Source organism: Passer domesticus, chromosome 4 (assembly GCF_036417665.1).
Source record: "Passer domesticus isolate bPasDom1 chromosome 4, bPasDom1.hap1, whole genome shotgun sequence".
In the NCBI taxonomy this organism is placed as follows: domain Eukaryota; kingdom Metazoa; phylum Chordata; class Aves; order Passeriformes; family Passeridae; genus Passer; species Passer domesticus.
Window position 1 is genome coordinate 51,425,626 of NC_087477.1, and position 15,924 is coordinate 51,441,549.

Below are 15,924 nucleotides of genomic sequence, written 5' to 3' on the forward strand. Positions count from 1 at the left end.
GCCAGGCAGGAGCTAGTTTCACATCTGCAGTATCTGATGGCAAAACTCTGACACCAAGTTTCCAGAGGAATCTCTCTCAAACAAAATTGGAGACAGCTAACCTGTGGAATATTGTGCTTACTACTTTTTTTCCTGGAGTTTGCATTTTCTAAGTAACATATATGGCTAAATTAAATGTGAAGAGAATGGACTTTTTTTATTCCACTTTAGGCCTTACTGCTTTCCCTGGAAAAATGCAATTAAAATCAGTAAGCATATAGAAAGATTTGAAATACATCAGTTTAAAACCTTTGTGCTGAAGAACTTCCAGCTAGAAGTCTTTAAAGTGGGCAATAGACTATTAAAAGTCTAAACAAACTGCTGACTAAATTCATTCAGAAACTAAATTATTCAGCAGTAGCCAATACACATTGTCATAGCATGAATTTATAACTACTTACTCTTCTTGGGAGCATTTTGTGTAATTGCTAGAACTGGTATAGTAGGAAGTAGATTATTCAATCACTTCAAACTAGTCTGCAGAAATTAGATATGCTTGCCTTGAAGTTGCTGGCTTTTTCAGGTGTAAAGAAAGTATTCACTTATGTAAATGTGAATATATGCAGAAACGATTCAGTTCTGTAGCCTATATGACTTCCATGATATTTGCATGATAGCATACTTCATAGAAACTCAAATATGAATTCTAAGATCTGCAGAGTTCCTGAAAGAGATTTAAAAATTAGTATCTACGCCTTGTTTTATTCAAAGATCTGTAATAGAATTATCTAGTCTTTTAGAACATTATTCACACATCATACTACTGTATTTAAGGAATTGTAATTGAAAAACTTTATAGAAAGCATTTTGATGTGTCTGGGTATATTAAAAACTCAATATTGAAGAATGCATCTAGGAGTAAAAAAGTTAGCAAAGTATTCCCCTGTGCTGTGATTAATTTGTATATTATCAAGGTCTTTATTATGAATGCAGTTCCTAATGTAGGCCTGTAATAAACAGAGTGTAATTGAATTTTCAATATTTTGCCATCAGGGAGTGATTTTCTTACAAGACCTCTGCTCCATCTTCTGGCTAATTGTCAGCAGTTACTCAGTATTACTGCATTAATGTCACCAAACAGTGAAAACAGAAGTTACCTGCTTCCGTTACATGGAAGAATGTTCCAGCCCTTGCCTATTTACTGATTTTGTTTTGTGTGCCATTATCATTTGCACCTTTATTAACATCATGAACTTTTTTGAAATTCCAGCCTTGGAGGCAAACCAAACTTCTCACAAATTCGTGTTCATATAAGGTTTCAATCAATGTAAGTATTCCACTTAGTGAAAGCAGAAGCAGCCACAGCATTGTGATTGGACTCTTATGATCTGAAAGGCCTTTTGCAGCCTAAATGATTGAATGGTGAGGATTTTCAGATGCACTAGGGAGAGCAGCCTTTTATGTAACATGAGTGAGTGTTTTGTTTTGTGTCTTAACAAATGGAGTGATGAATTTGGGAATTTTAGAATACACATTGCCTTTCACTTCCATTGCATGTTGTGTTATACCACAAACAAAAACTAACAGCAAAATTTTTTTAGGAACAACAAAATTACAGACTGCTCTATATGCAGAGGAAAGGTGAACAGCTACCAGCTAAACAACCAGGGGTTGAAGTTTTGTGGAGATGTGGGTTCCACTCCTGGTCAATATTTTCATGGAGCTCTTTGAATGTTTGGAGTAGTTTTATTAACTTTTGCTAGCAGTGCCAGGCTAGGAGGAGCCACAAACGCTTGGCTGGAAGGGATTAGCACTACAGTCTTCATATACTGGGCTTGTGAGCATGAAACTGCAGTTAATAAACTGCAATTCAATTTTGAAGTAGCAATAATTAAGTCATACCTTCAGGATGAGAGAACCACTTGACTGGCAGATGCTCTGTAGAAAAGAGGCTAAGTACTGCAAGGGATTGTTCATAGATGGGAATCCACACAGTAATAATTTTTTGAAGGGAAAGAAAAAAAGAAATCTGTTGGGATGCAAGCCTGAGTGTCATATGAAATAATCATAAAGCAATTCCCTCTGCATCTCTCAGCACTTGTAAGGCCTCACCTATAGTGCCACTGGGATTCACAAACCAATAAAGTTTTGGACCCAAGACACTGGAAAAGTAACAGAATAAGCTTAAATCAAAAGTGCAGAGTGTTTCCTCTGAAGAAACAATGGCCTAACTGCTGGACTTTTCTCTAAAGAAAGGAAATTGATCTGGTCCTTTTCCTGAAACCTACAGGGCTAATGGTGAGGAGCAGGGGACAGCAGCGTGGGTCCTTCTGGCAGCAGGTCAAGAAATAATGTGTTAATTGTTGCAAGAGAGATGTTGCTTGGGCATTAGGGTAGCTAAGCACTGTTTGAGATGTCTTGGGAAGACTGTGAAATCTTTCTCCCAGAGGTTTTCAGACCAGGTTAGTGTTTTATTAAGAATGGATAATCCTTCTCCCTGTCTTGTTCATTCCTGTGAATCTTATCCCTACAGATTTCTATAAACAATGTGCAAAAAAAAGTCGTATTTTGAAAGCTGACAGAAGTAAAATGTCTAGCATATTTCACCTGTCTTTGTTAGCTGCTCTTAAAATAGTGTTTAATAACAATGCATATCTGTTATTTTTAACACTTTTGCAAGCTGGACTGTTGAGAATTGTTTTGATAATTTATTTATTTTCTCCAACACCTGCTGGTTTGAGAATTTGCCAGGTTGCTTGGCATCTAAGTGCTGTATTTTAGATTCCAGCCCAAACTTCTATGTTAACATGAGAAAAAAATAATCCCAGACCAGCAAATCTTTTTTTTTACAGGATTCTATTGGCAAATATGCAAATGTTGCTCTGTGCATTTACAACCTAACAAATGAGCATCAGTAACTTTCCTCCCACTTCCTTTCTTGTAGGAGGAAACACAAAGAAATGTGAAGACAGAGAAAGTGCTAGAGTAGGAATTGCTACCTGTGCTATGCTACACCAATATACCCCAATAGAATCTCTTTCCAGTGCTTTTTCAAGCCAACCACCATTCAGAAATACTATACTGGGGCAGGAGCAGAGAGATGAGTGCTGAAAAAAGAGGGCATAAACAAAGGGAGGGAGAGAACTAATTAGAAATGCTGCCCAGGTGGTTTGGACCATTGGCAAAATGGGGGCTGATACTTGTGCTTGAAGATGTGAATGAATTGAAAACTCAGGTAAGAGAAGTTTTAAGTATGCACAGTCCTTGAGAAAAGGAAGAAACTCAGGCATGTTTGTAAAATGAGAAAGCTGACAATTCTTTTTCTAATGAAGAATTGGAATAATAACTTCACATGCAATTAATCAGCAATATTATATGATGGTATAGTTGTTAGTTGTGTATAGAAGATTAATTTACATAAGACATAGACTCAGTAGCTGGATCATAGCTGTAATATCCTTAAAAATGTGTCCAAGCTAATTTTGAAGGTCAGAATTAGGTACAGAGGCCACAATTAATCTCCTTGTCATCCATTAAGAATTACTTGCACTTTGTTATTCAGTATAATCACTATAATTGTAAAACATGCACCTGAAATTCTATGTACCATATTGTAATTGTGCCTGAGCTCTTCTTCCAGCATAAAGAATCTGTATGCTTTGATTCTTTCAGATTATTATGCAAAGAAAATTTGCCCTGAAAAGACATTATAATAACTCTCTAGCATTCACATGCCTCCTGGAAAGCTTACAAAAAGTTCAAAGTGAGGAAATGCCTTCATTTCCCCCTGGTCTCTTTTGGCATGAGCACTAGGACTCTGCTTTTATCAAACCTGTCAGGACTCATGATTTCAGTGGGAGACTGATTACCTCAGAAAGGTTCCTCTGCCATTGCTTTTGTATCCCCTGTACAGGAAAATAGTGCTGGAACATCTTATGGTGCTGTAATGCCTTGGCTGATGCCTACTTTTGATGGACAGGATCCTGTAACAGTCTTACAGCAAGTGAACAGTCCTGGAAATGGTGTGATTCTCTGCTTTGGCCTTGCATTGCCATTCCTCTCCCCTTGTCATGTTACTGTAATCTGCCTTGTATAAGAGCTGGCATGTTTCATGAGTTTCATCTTTTAGATTGCTTATAAACCCTCTTCCTAAATTTCCATATTGACAAACATACTTTTTCTGTTTCATACCTTTTATCTGTGAGTTTTGAAGTGTTTATAAATTCTTTTTTTAAGGTGTCACAATTCATCAGCATTTCTACAAAGCAGGTGATGGTATGGCCCTTCTTCAGATGCACAGCAGAAATGTAAATACTGATTTGCTAATTTGGCCTGGTACTTGTTATAGGAAAAGCAAGTATTTATGAGGTTAAAAGTATTGTCTTTTTCAGCTAAGGAGTTAAGAATTGCTTGTCAAGTAGCACATGGACAGGTGGAAGGCACATCTGAAGATATGTGTGAAGATTTTAGTATCTGGTTCTTAGATGAAAAGTGGTCATTGAAAAATGGGGAGTGATCTATTTCAGTTGAGATCTATCCACTTATCACTAATAAGAAAAAAAAAATCAGTAAAAATTACTGCAAGGTTTTGAGATACATTGCTACAGCTCCTCAGCAGCAGGATGGTTTTGGTAGCTAGTAGGTAGACAATAATTGGACTGAAAATTGGACAGTGAGGTCATTTATGATGACAACACATTGAGTGAGAATTACTGCTTTGGTTGTAAGTGTACAGTATAGTTTTTGAGGCAGATGTAAATTGGAAGAAAAATTTGCAAGTGGTCAGAGGCTTAAAATGGCTCTTGTTTTCCCAGCCTGGTTCAGTTCCATGAATGTGGGCTGTGTCAAATCTGCTGGGAGTTTCTGGAAATTCTCAAACTATAATTATATCCTTGAAATGCATTTGCATAGCTCCTGTTGAAATAACAAGGACATGCAAATATCACTTTGAGATTTAGATGTGTGCTGAGTTTTTTGCTTTTCAGGTGGATAATGAGTCTCTTTTGGCCCATAGGGTGAGAATACCATGATATATAACACAGACCAGACAAGATCAAACTAGGAGTGAGATGCAGGTCGGGGGAATAGCTGAGCTCCTCAGGGCCAATGCTTTTCAATTTAGGTCTACTGTGTGTAAAGGGACATGACAAAACCCCAGTTAAGAACTCAAAATGTAAAGTTCAGTAGTTAAGTGAATGCAATTTTTTCCAACATTACTTAAGTGATGCTGCTACAAACAAAGCACACAATATGTACTTGGTATCCAGCTTCTGGAGCAGAAAGTATATCTCAAAAATTGTCAGTAACGTGGAAAAAACCAATTCTATAACAAATAATCTTGCCTATTGAAAGCATAAACTGCTCTTTACTTGTCATTTTTGAGGCTGGAAAAGGTATATTGAGAAAATAGACTATATTAAGAAAATACATCTATCTGTTTTCAGATATTGTTATAAATAAATACACAAATAGATCTTGTGCATTTCTTGATTGACTTAAGCAATAGTGTTATTAAAGCAGTAGTGAAACTGCCTTGAAAATAAAAGCAGCTCTGTCTGTTTTCTCCATCTCCTTTATTCTATCTTTTGAGGAACATATTGGTGTAAGTGTAGTCTGTGTTTTTTTTGGTTTTAAGGTTTAAGATGTCAGTAAAGTGTGTTTGAAACCACTTGCAGTTTTTTGCATTGCTTTTTCCCCTCTTTGAATACCATCTCATTGTGTCACAGCATCCTGAGTTGTACTGTTTTCTAGGTCCCTGAGATCTTGTCTATATCAGCACAGTACCTCTGATAGATGGTTTTGTTTCATATGCTTAACTAATGCTTTCCAAATGTACTGAAGCAGATGAATCTATTCTGTTTGATTTAAAGGATCAGTATAGGTGAGATTCATGTCCCTGCATGAGTTCTCTGTCAATTCTCTCTTCTTCAGCAGATATTGTTAGAGGATCCCACACACACCACCCTTTTTTTTTTTAAAGTAATTTTTGTCTTTTTTGTGAGTATGCAATGAACTGTGATCTTTATATGCTCCATCCCTACCACCAAAAATAGAGTAATGATTTATTTGTCATTAGATTTATGTCAGCTGGTTTGGGATTTTCTTCCTTGTTGCCATTGCTATATTGTTTTCTGTTGCTTCAAAAAAAAAAAAAAATCAGTGATTTCTTTGTTTTCACATCCAGAAGTACTTCACAAGTGCATAAGTTCTCCATGTCTTAATGTCAATTTTATTTGGCAAAATTAGCTCAGGAAGGATTTGTCTGAATGGAATCTATGAATTCATGATCAATGGAGAGGAACTCTAGAATGTGGATCAAGTATTTTGGGGCAGATATAGATGCCAAAGTTGATTTGAGATTAAATGTTTCTAACTCTGTGTGTGCCTATGACTGTAGAGGAAGCATTAAAAAATGTATTACATCTAAGTCTAGTTGTGTGTCTGGAGTACCAGGATCTGAAGTCATTTCAGAGGAATTATGCTTTTTTTGGTTTATTTTCCTAGTGTAAACTGCCCTCTTTTTCTTATATGGACAAAAAGTTCCTCCACAGGTTGGTTGGGAAAATGTCATGTTCAGAAATTACACTAGAGGAGCTGAATAAATCTGTTTTAAACAAAGTGCAGCAAAACGAAAGAGATCAAACACAACCCTTCTCCCTTACAGCAACCACCACTGACAAAAAAAAATTGAGGAAGCTGTGGAGCAAAGAAAGGGTTAAAAGTAGTACTGATACTGAAGGGAACATTTATACTTTGCAGCAAAAATATTATTGAAGTGTAATTGTTCCAAAGACTGAAAATAGCAAAAAATTCATGATCAAAAATTCACATGTACTGTAATTCCAGCAAGGATTACTTCAAAGAAAGCCATTAGTGTGAAGTCTTAAAACTTGTAGTGGTTTGAAGGTGTGGTCTAATGTCTTTCATAGGCTATTTGTAACGTTGACAGCCCTCCAAATAGAATTAAATGTAGTTTTATGAGTGATAGAATAGAATTGTTGTAGTGTTCAGTAAAAAAATGAGAGACCAATAGAGAGCTTTTATATCTGTGTATAAAGTACACAGATATAAATTGGAATATTAGAGCAATATTTCCAATCCATGTGGTTTCTGCCACCAGTGAAATGTAAGATACTGAACATTGTTCAAATGCTTATGTAGCCATTTCCTTATGAGAGGATGCTTTGGGGTGGCCATGGATCTTCAGCTGCACAAGTACATGTGCTGCTGGCACCTTCAGCATGTGGCATGCTTCTTTCTGCTCTGCTTGTAATTGCTCAGCAGTTGAAATTTGGAAGCCTGTGCATCATGTCAAGCTAAGAAAGAAGAGTTTTGGGGGGGTTGTGGTCAATGACTTTTCAGGTTTTTGGCTCTGAGAGAGTTCTTTCTGAAATGCTGGTATTATAATCAATTTATTTCCCATCACACAATATTAGGCAATAGGCAAGAATCAGGTCTGCTGCAAATATAATGTTATTTGATTTGCACTTGTTCTGCTTTAAAGTATGTTTCTAGCTTGTTTGCCTTTTTTGACATTTCTTCCTGTGTAATTTCACAGACATATCCCCCATTCCACGTCATACACATAGTTTTTACTTTGGTACGGTCCTAATAAAAATTTCTTTGTTAAGATAGTAAAAAGAATCATGACTGTTTATCACGTTCCTCATGATAGTAGCCATCAACCCAGGCTATTGTTTTTTTCATAAAATAAGATCATGGATTTGGTTGTTTTAACAAAAGAGTTAAGAAAATGCTTCCACAGGCAATGAAAGTTTGATTTTTAAAACAAGCAAACAACCCAAATAAGTTTCTAGGCTTTCAGTTGTCATTGAATAATCACTGACTGCTATAAATTTAAATTAGTCACCTTAGCAACTAATACCTGATGTGCTGAAGTGTGAAAATATGGAATGCAAAGAAAGCACAAAAAAATACATACATGCATACGTTAGTTCAGCAGAAAGAGTGCCAACACAGTGCATGTGTGTCATTAGGAACAAATCACACACATCCAGGCATTTCTGCAGATGCAGGGAGCTGTAGTTAATTTTCTATCAGAAGGTGACTGTTTAAAGGTCATTTCCCAAAGCATAAGTCAGATTCTTTGGGGATGCATCCTTTAGCTTCATCTAATGTTTCATTGGCTGCATAAGCATTAAACTCAGGGAGAATGACAGGCTGTAGTAAGTGGATCCCAGGTGGGCCTTGGGATCTGCAGAGACAGCTGTTCCCAGCCCCGATGGCTCTGCCAGATTTGCAGATCCTTTTGCATCTGACATGGCATGCCAGGCCTTTGCACTGCCCACTGCTGATGTTTTAAAGGAGAATGGCTTAATAATTTATTAACTGCTACATTTCCTTTGGGCTTTATCTTTGTGATGCTGTTGAGTCACTGAGATGTGTAAATAATAGAAGTTAGCAGGAACACATTTTTTAAGAAAGGCAAAGCTTTTAAACTTCTTTTTTTTTCCTTCCCTCCCTCCCTCCCTCCCTTTTTTTTATTTTCTAAGGAATTCTCTGAGAATTTATTGTTGGTTTTTCTGTTGTAACCAGGTAAAAAGTTCTGCATTTTAGATCTTGGCTGAAACACCTTTTGAGCTTGTTAACATCATGCCCTCTTCAAAATAATGATAATTAATAGTATAATTACATGATTTTCCCATTTATACACATTGTAAGCTAGTGATGTTTGTTCAACTTAATACCAGTATCCATATTTTTTAAGATCTATCTCAGCTTGTAGTGTGCACATTTATCAGGTTTTTCCCTTCAAATTCATGAAACATATGAATTTGGTCCATTACCTGTGCATTTGTAATATGTTAGTATAGGTTTTTGCCAAGTCTTTAAATCTCCCAAAGGCCAACTGCTCCACAAATCTAGAAAAACATGATGAAAAAAACATAATAGTTCTTCAGCATTTCTTGGCTAAGAGAAATAAAACTGTCTTCTGGTTCCCTGAATAAATACAGTAAAAAATGCCTAGAGATGCTGCATTTTGACACTTGCTTCTTTAATCCCTCCTATCTACTTCTGGAAAATCAAGGCATAATGCAGTCTTATACATGCATACAGATCTATATCCATTTAAATATCACTCCGTATCTTCTATTCCGTATTTAACACTTATGGCACAGGATTACAGAGTATTTGATATTACTATTTTCAACAGTACTACTCTCATAAGCTCAAGTAATGCAATAGTGAATTTGGATCTTACCAATATTTATTGGTCAGATACAAAACCAGTATAGTTATTTATTTTTTTAAAAAACCTAATATATTTGTTCCGACATGTAACATAAAAACCCCCCAAAACTAGAGGTATGAAAGCCTACCTTTAAATAGAGTTACATGTCATTCTTTATGTTTAAAAAAATAATTACCAGGTAGAAACTTTTATAATGTTCATTGCCCCCTCTCTTCTTTCAGGACTCCACTTAAACTTCATGGAGGCACCAATAGGTATTGGGAAGCAAGGTAGAAAATCTCCTGTAGAAGCAGCAAAAGAAGTGGGCTTTTTAGGTTTCTGAAAATCAGTCAGAGAATATCTGTATACCTGAAAATATGTGGTAGAATAAAATGCTAGAAATTATATGCTAGAAGCAAATAGAATAACGTTATATGAGATAATAGAATGAAGTTATATGCTAGAAGTAAATGCTAGAATAAAATGCTAGAAGTTATCCTGGTATGACTGAGTTTTCCAGCTCCAGCTGGTGCAGTCACTCCCTCGCTCTGCATCCCTAGGTTTGGGGACAATGCTGTGAGATTTTCAAATGCTACAATACTGCTTTTATTTCTGTGAAATCACCAATGCTTCATTACTAAAAGAAGCTGAGATAATGATTATGGGGCACTTGCAGACTTTATGCTGACTTGAGAATCAGGATCTGATAGCGTGAATTGTTTTTCATCTGTTCAGCAGCATTCAGGCTCCGTGGAGGCTGAGAGCATTGTGAAAGCTTTTCATAGCTAGAAAATAGTAGACCAAACCTGGCAAGTATCAACATGGAACAGAACTGGTTCCTCACAGAAAGAATGAGACATCCTTTTCTTTAGATCAAGCAAGAGAGCAGGTGCTGCTGTTGAGAGGCTTTCAGGATGCCTCTGAACAGGCGTAGGTGTCCTGCTGGGGGTTTGGTGTGTAGCTCCAAGGGGGAAAGGGGCTCTGTGTCAATGCTTCTGACTCAGCTGCTGGGAGCTTTATGTGAGCCTACAGTTCCCATTAGTGATGGCAGTGCTGGTTTATAAAAGCCTTTGGTCTTGCTAAGTTAACAGAGCTTTGGATTACTGAATTGTGTATTGGTCTGTCCTGGTCTTGCTTATAAATTAACAAAATTAGGTAGCTTTAAGTAAATCTTTAACTCCTCTCTTCATTGCTTTCCTAAAGGTGTTATCAGTGGTGTTGCACTGATGCAGCTGAGACAGAATTCACCAGAAAGAACAGATCTGATTTAGATCCAGGAAGAATTTGTATTGGCAGCTATAAGAGATTTATTCTTTGTAAAGGCAACAAATGCAGCATTGAAATTAATGAAGAACAATTAATAAAGAGTTTACATATGCATCTTCAAACCAAAATAATTTAATATCTTTTTTTTTTAAACTCACATTAGATTGCTTTGGGTTTCCACAATTACCAAAATTATAATTGGCTTTAAAAACACCCAAACAAAAATAAAGAAGTATCAAAGAGATCATTACTCATTAATTCATTTGTTATTTGTGTTCAAAAATTAACAACCTTTTTTTCTTTGTGAATGAAGTTTACAAACCAGCATTTTTAAAATAGATTTCTGACACTGTTAGCACAAACATCACTTAGAGGAGATTCCTCCTACAAGCATGTGTCTCATACTACCTATCCCCAAAACCAAATAGAAACTTGGTAACCCAGTTAGAGAGCTCAATCATTTGTGAACTTGAAGCAATTTTTAACTTGAAGTAAGTATTTGGTTTGACTCTCATAATGAAAGCAGCAGTTACTAATTTTTTAATATTTGAAGTAAATAAATAATTTTAGTACATATCAAAATGAAAAACTGTGTATGTAAAGTAGACAGTAAACTATAAGAGAAACTTCTGGCTGATCAGATTAGCTTGCCCAGGTAATTCTTGGACAGACAAAAGAAGAGAATGGAAATGGTGAATGTTTTCTCCTGAATGTAGACATGTTCCAGGGGGTAGAAAAGCCACCATAAAAAAGGACAGTGCTTTACTTCTACTGAAGTTACTCTTTGCTTCAGTAGCTCTGCTACTTTAAAAGTGCTGTATTACTAAACAAAGTATACATGTTTATTTTGTAAGTGTAAATCAATCTCACCTTATTCAGTAGAAGACTTTAATTTGCTGCACTTTAGATCATGTTCCTGTCTTGATGTTGCTTAACTGAGCCCCTTACAGAGGTGATAATTATGGAAAAAATTATAGAAATAGAATATACATTTCTTTAAGAAACTAATTTTTTCTCCCCTTTGTTTTATCACCTACAGATTATTAGTGTGAATAATGAAGCACATGTGCACTCATTAAAAATTAGAATTAATTAACTAGTACGTTGTGCCTGGATATGTCTACATATACAAGTCTCATTGTCTCTTGTGGGAGTGATCAATATACACTGAATAACATAATTTGGTTCCTTCTTATTTATGTTGTAGTAACCCAATACTGTAAACCAGAGAAGTTGCTTTGCCATTTTTAATAATATTCTGTTTTGATTTAGGCATGCTTAATTCTCTTCATTTCTGATCCATTGATCTGTAACTGGGCAGATATGAAATACACTTATGAAAAAGAAAGAAAGTTTTCATCTTAATCACTCAAGCACAGTCACCTCTGGACCACATCAGTTTTAGTCAGTTAAAAAATGTAATAAATATAATATCATTAGTTGAATGCACAGGAATTATTATGAGAGAAGAAACAGAATTGTAAAATCACAAATTTAGAAGCAATGATTAAGATTTTTTTATGGATTTTTAGAAATTATTTCAGTTAATCTGCAAAGACAGAGTGGATGGAATACCTGCAGTAATGTCCAAACACCAGGCTTTTTGTGACTAGTTTAATGTTGAAAGATCTTAGAATGTTTCGTTGGTGAGACTGGTTGGAATTTATGTTTTACACATGCTAATAAACACTACTGACACCTTATAAATAAAGAGCAACAATCTCAGTCAAGAAAAGCATTGTCCCTAAGCAGGGATGCTAATTTACAAAGTCCAATTAGATACCATGAATTGAATGGACAGAAAATTATCCTTGAAGTCAAGTATGGCTGCATTTTCTCTCATGATTTGGGAGATTTACTCTTAGCAGGTAAATCAGTGATATTCATTGTTAATTGTTTTCTGTGTGTCTCCCACCATGCTGTCATGGGCTGTTTGCTAGTTTATGAGTTTAGCTAGCATTACCACATCAACCTTTGCACATACCTTCAAAAATTCTTTGGTTATGACAGAAGGCATGAGCAAAAGATTTGGGTGATCTATGAGGTCTTAATGGCCTTCAGCTTCATCAATCTTGGTATCACTATGTGCTTGTTATATTGATTTTTTTTTCTTTTGAAAGGAAACAAATACATTTATTTTGAAAAATAAATTGTAAAATAATCTCTTAGCCAGTCTTAAAAGTGCATCAGTCTGATGGGGTTTTTGGGCTGACCAGATTTTCAGAGTGTTTTATTTTCGTTTTGTTGATTAGCAAAAGCTTTATTTCCAATAACCTTGCCACTGTTGTTTAGAAATGTGTTTTTGAAAATGGAATTGATTTTTTATTAAGAAGCCTTTACTTTCAGCTGTGGATAAGCCAAATTGACACAGAATATTCCTAAAGCATATGCAGCGGATTGTCTGAATTGCTAAGCTGTCTTCTCAGGTACTTTGCTAATGTGGCATTGATCAATCTACAGATTCCCAAACTGTAGAGAAGTGATAGGAGTATTGGCCACAGATGCACCACGGTTCAGAAAGATAAATTGTTTGGGTTGTCTTTTTGCAACTTTAAGGTCACAATTCATTCATCTTGTTACTTTTCTGTATCCCTTTAGTGGCTTCAATTGCAGGATTAAATATTGAATGGTGGCAGATCACTCAATATATGGCTCTTCCACTTTGGCATTAGAAGGCTTTTCACGCTTAAAAGGGAACATTGTGCACACAGAATGCCAAAGGTAGTCGTGCTGATGATCTGTTCTGTAAGATTAATCCCACAACAACATTATCAGGCAATTCTTAACACATCGATTTATTCCTGATATGACACTTCTGAAACAAATGGATAAATGCTTGGCATATACTCAGCATCCTAGGAGGGAGAATGTGGAATTGAACCCTCTACAGAAAAGATCCATATTTAAAATTAACCCCTTAAAAGCTTAGGAAAATTTTAGACTGAAATTCATGGCCACTCGTGCAAAGATGGTATGTAAGAATCAAGAACAAGGTAAGGGAGAGGATTCTTCCCCAGGGAGCAGATCATGGTCTGCAGATTTACCACACACCTTGTGTTCGGTAATAGTTGTACCATATATATTTCAAGTAGAGAAATGCTTCATGTTTTAGTCCTCTGGCTTCCTTCAGAAAGGCTCCTCTCTGCCCCCCTGCCGGGCTCTGCTCCAAATCCCCCAGGAAGATGCAAAATCCCCTGCAGACCTTTGCCAGCTCTCCTCTTACAGTTGGTGAGCAAGGGCAGGCTTTGCAAGGCTTTTCTTTAGTCTTCTGCACTGGTGAAAGGAGCAAGAGAATTTTGCCTCCAATGATTGTTACATGTGCAAACTGCATAAACACCTCCTGTGCCTTCAAAGAATATTAGGTATGGAATGTGAAAAGCAGCACAGCTGTTGAAGGTGGGTGCATTTGCAGGTTTTCCAACAAGTATTACAATTGTAGTACAAACCACCTAAAGGGAGTTCTATTGATTGTAGCTTTAAAGCTGTTTTCTATAAGGTTTCAAAATTGGCATTGTATTTTGTATGTTATGGGTTTTTTTGTTAAATCTGTCTGCAAGTTGAGCAAGAGGCTGGATTTCAAAAGCACACAGTAACTTCAGCAGGTAAGAAGTATCTTCAGAAGTGTAAATTTAGTTTTGCTTTTGAAAATTATATCTAATGATTAAATATGTGTTACATATGAGTTTGGACAAAAGTGAGATCCAGTTTCAGTCCTGCACCTGACTTGTGGATCCTCTGTCACTGGATGGAATCCAAAGCCTCAGGTTAGGTGCCTGCACTTCCTAATAGTGTATCAATATACTGCCTGTACAGATGTCTTATGCTGATATTCACAAAAGGCTGAGCCATCAGCATCACTCATGTAGCCAAGAAGGTGCTGCAGAAGTAATATCCAGGAAGGAACTTGTGCCCATGGCTGTAAGGTGACACCAGAACATTTACATTTATAATAAAGGGCTTTTTCCTTTGGATCTGAGTTTTCCAAGCACGTCTACACTTCCTTGCAAAATTAGAAGGAAATGCCCTCTCTGATTTTGTCTTTTATCGTCCTTCAAAAATGACTACAGCTTATTTACACATAGATACATATATCTAATACATGTAGATATTAAATCCCTCTCTTTCCAAAATTATTTAAACCCAAGTATCTCATTTAACAAGGAACTTTTGAAACTCCTGGAGTGTCAGTACTTCTGGCAGTGATCCAGATTTGATACGGATATGGAGGAGTCTGCCACATGTGACTAAAAGTTTTTTAGGCAAGAAAGAACAATTTTAATACAGAAGGCTGATAGAGACCTGCCCAAAGATGTCCAGTGTGGTAGCCAGCCCATTTCTTAGAAGTACATTTCTTGGAAGTCAGAGATATATTTTGTAAACACTTTCATAATCAAATCCTCACCAAGAACCATTTTTGTGCCATGTAAGAGGCATCAGAAGGATCCTCTCATTCACTTGTTTATGATTCAGTTTGTGTGTGTCCAAAAGTGAAGCACATCCCTGGTGCACTTCTCAAAACATAAGTTTGCCTTGTTAAACAGATGAGTTTAGTGACACTAGATGACTAGAGATGTTAAGACAAAATTGTTTCTGAGATTTATTCAACCATCAATTCAGGTTGTGGTCTTAAGTATGAAAACCATACACTAGACCAGATTGAGTTCTTAGATGGGTGGTTTTTACTGTGTTGAATTTATAGAAGTATTAAGATGCATGAATCCTGCTTGTCTGTCTGCCAAAACTTCATCGGATATGGTTAATAGAATCTATGTTCATGTGCTAATGTCTGCAAATATTCAGGCTAGCTAACAAGACTATTGCTTTCTTTGCAGTTTCTTCATGCAAGTGATTCTTTAAACTGCCCATCTTAATACATTTGGATTTTAAAGATCTGTTAAAATGAATGACTTGAATAGAGAGTTGAAGCTTTTTGATATTCAACATCTTTTCTTAATGCTAGTAAAATGTTTCTGTTCTGTGCAGCTCTTTTTACAGTTTGTTTTAACCTAGTAATTTGTTTATTTTAGTGCCAGTAAAATAACAAGCATACTTAGCAATGTTTTTTTTTTTACTGGAAAATAGTGTGTAGGAAATGCTTCAAAGCTGACCACTTGAAAACCTATGTGTGAATAGTTGTCTTAGTTATGAAATCTGGCATCCTGATTCCTGTGAATATGGTGACAAGTTATTGTATTCAATGATTTGTTACAAGAATCACAAATGGTCTTGAACACAGAATGAAAAAGATATATATATTATTTGGATTTTCTTTTCTTTAGCCAAAATCCATGTTTGTACCAAAGGAATATTTTAATTACTTTGGCTGCTCATAATGCCATCAAAGTCAAAATGAAATATGACCAAAAGGTCCTGTTGGGTCATTAGGAGTCTGCTCCAATATTTGTGCTGTAGATAATTTTTCATACTATCCATCTATCATCATGCAAGATTCTTTTTGATCTCACAGATAATTAGACATAAAAATT

At 36.0% G+C, this 15,924-nt stretch overlaps 1 protein-coding gene across 32 annotated transcripts in view; it reads left to right on the forward strand.

Moving 5' to 3' along the window:
- The window catches only part of TENM3 (teneurin transmembrane protein 3), a 1,290,895-nt gene that overhangs the window by 1,009,973 nt on the left and 264,998 nt on the right, over positions 1–15,924 (forward strand). The window lies entirely within an intron of this gene.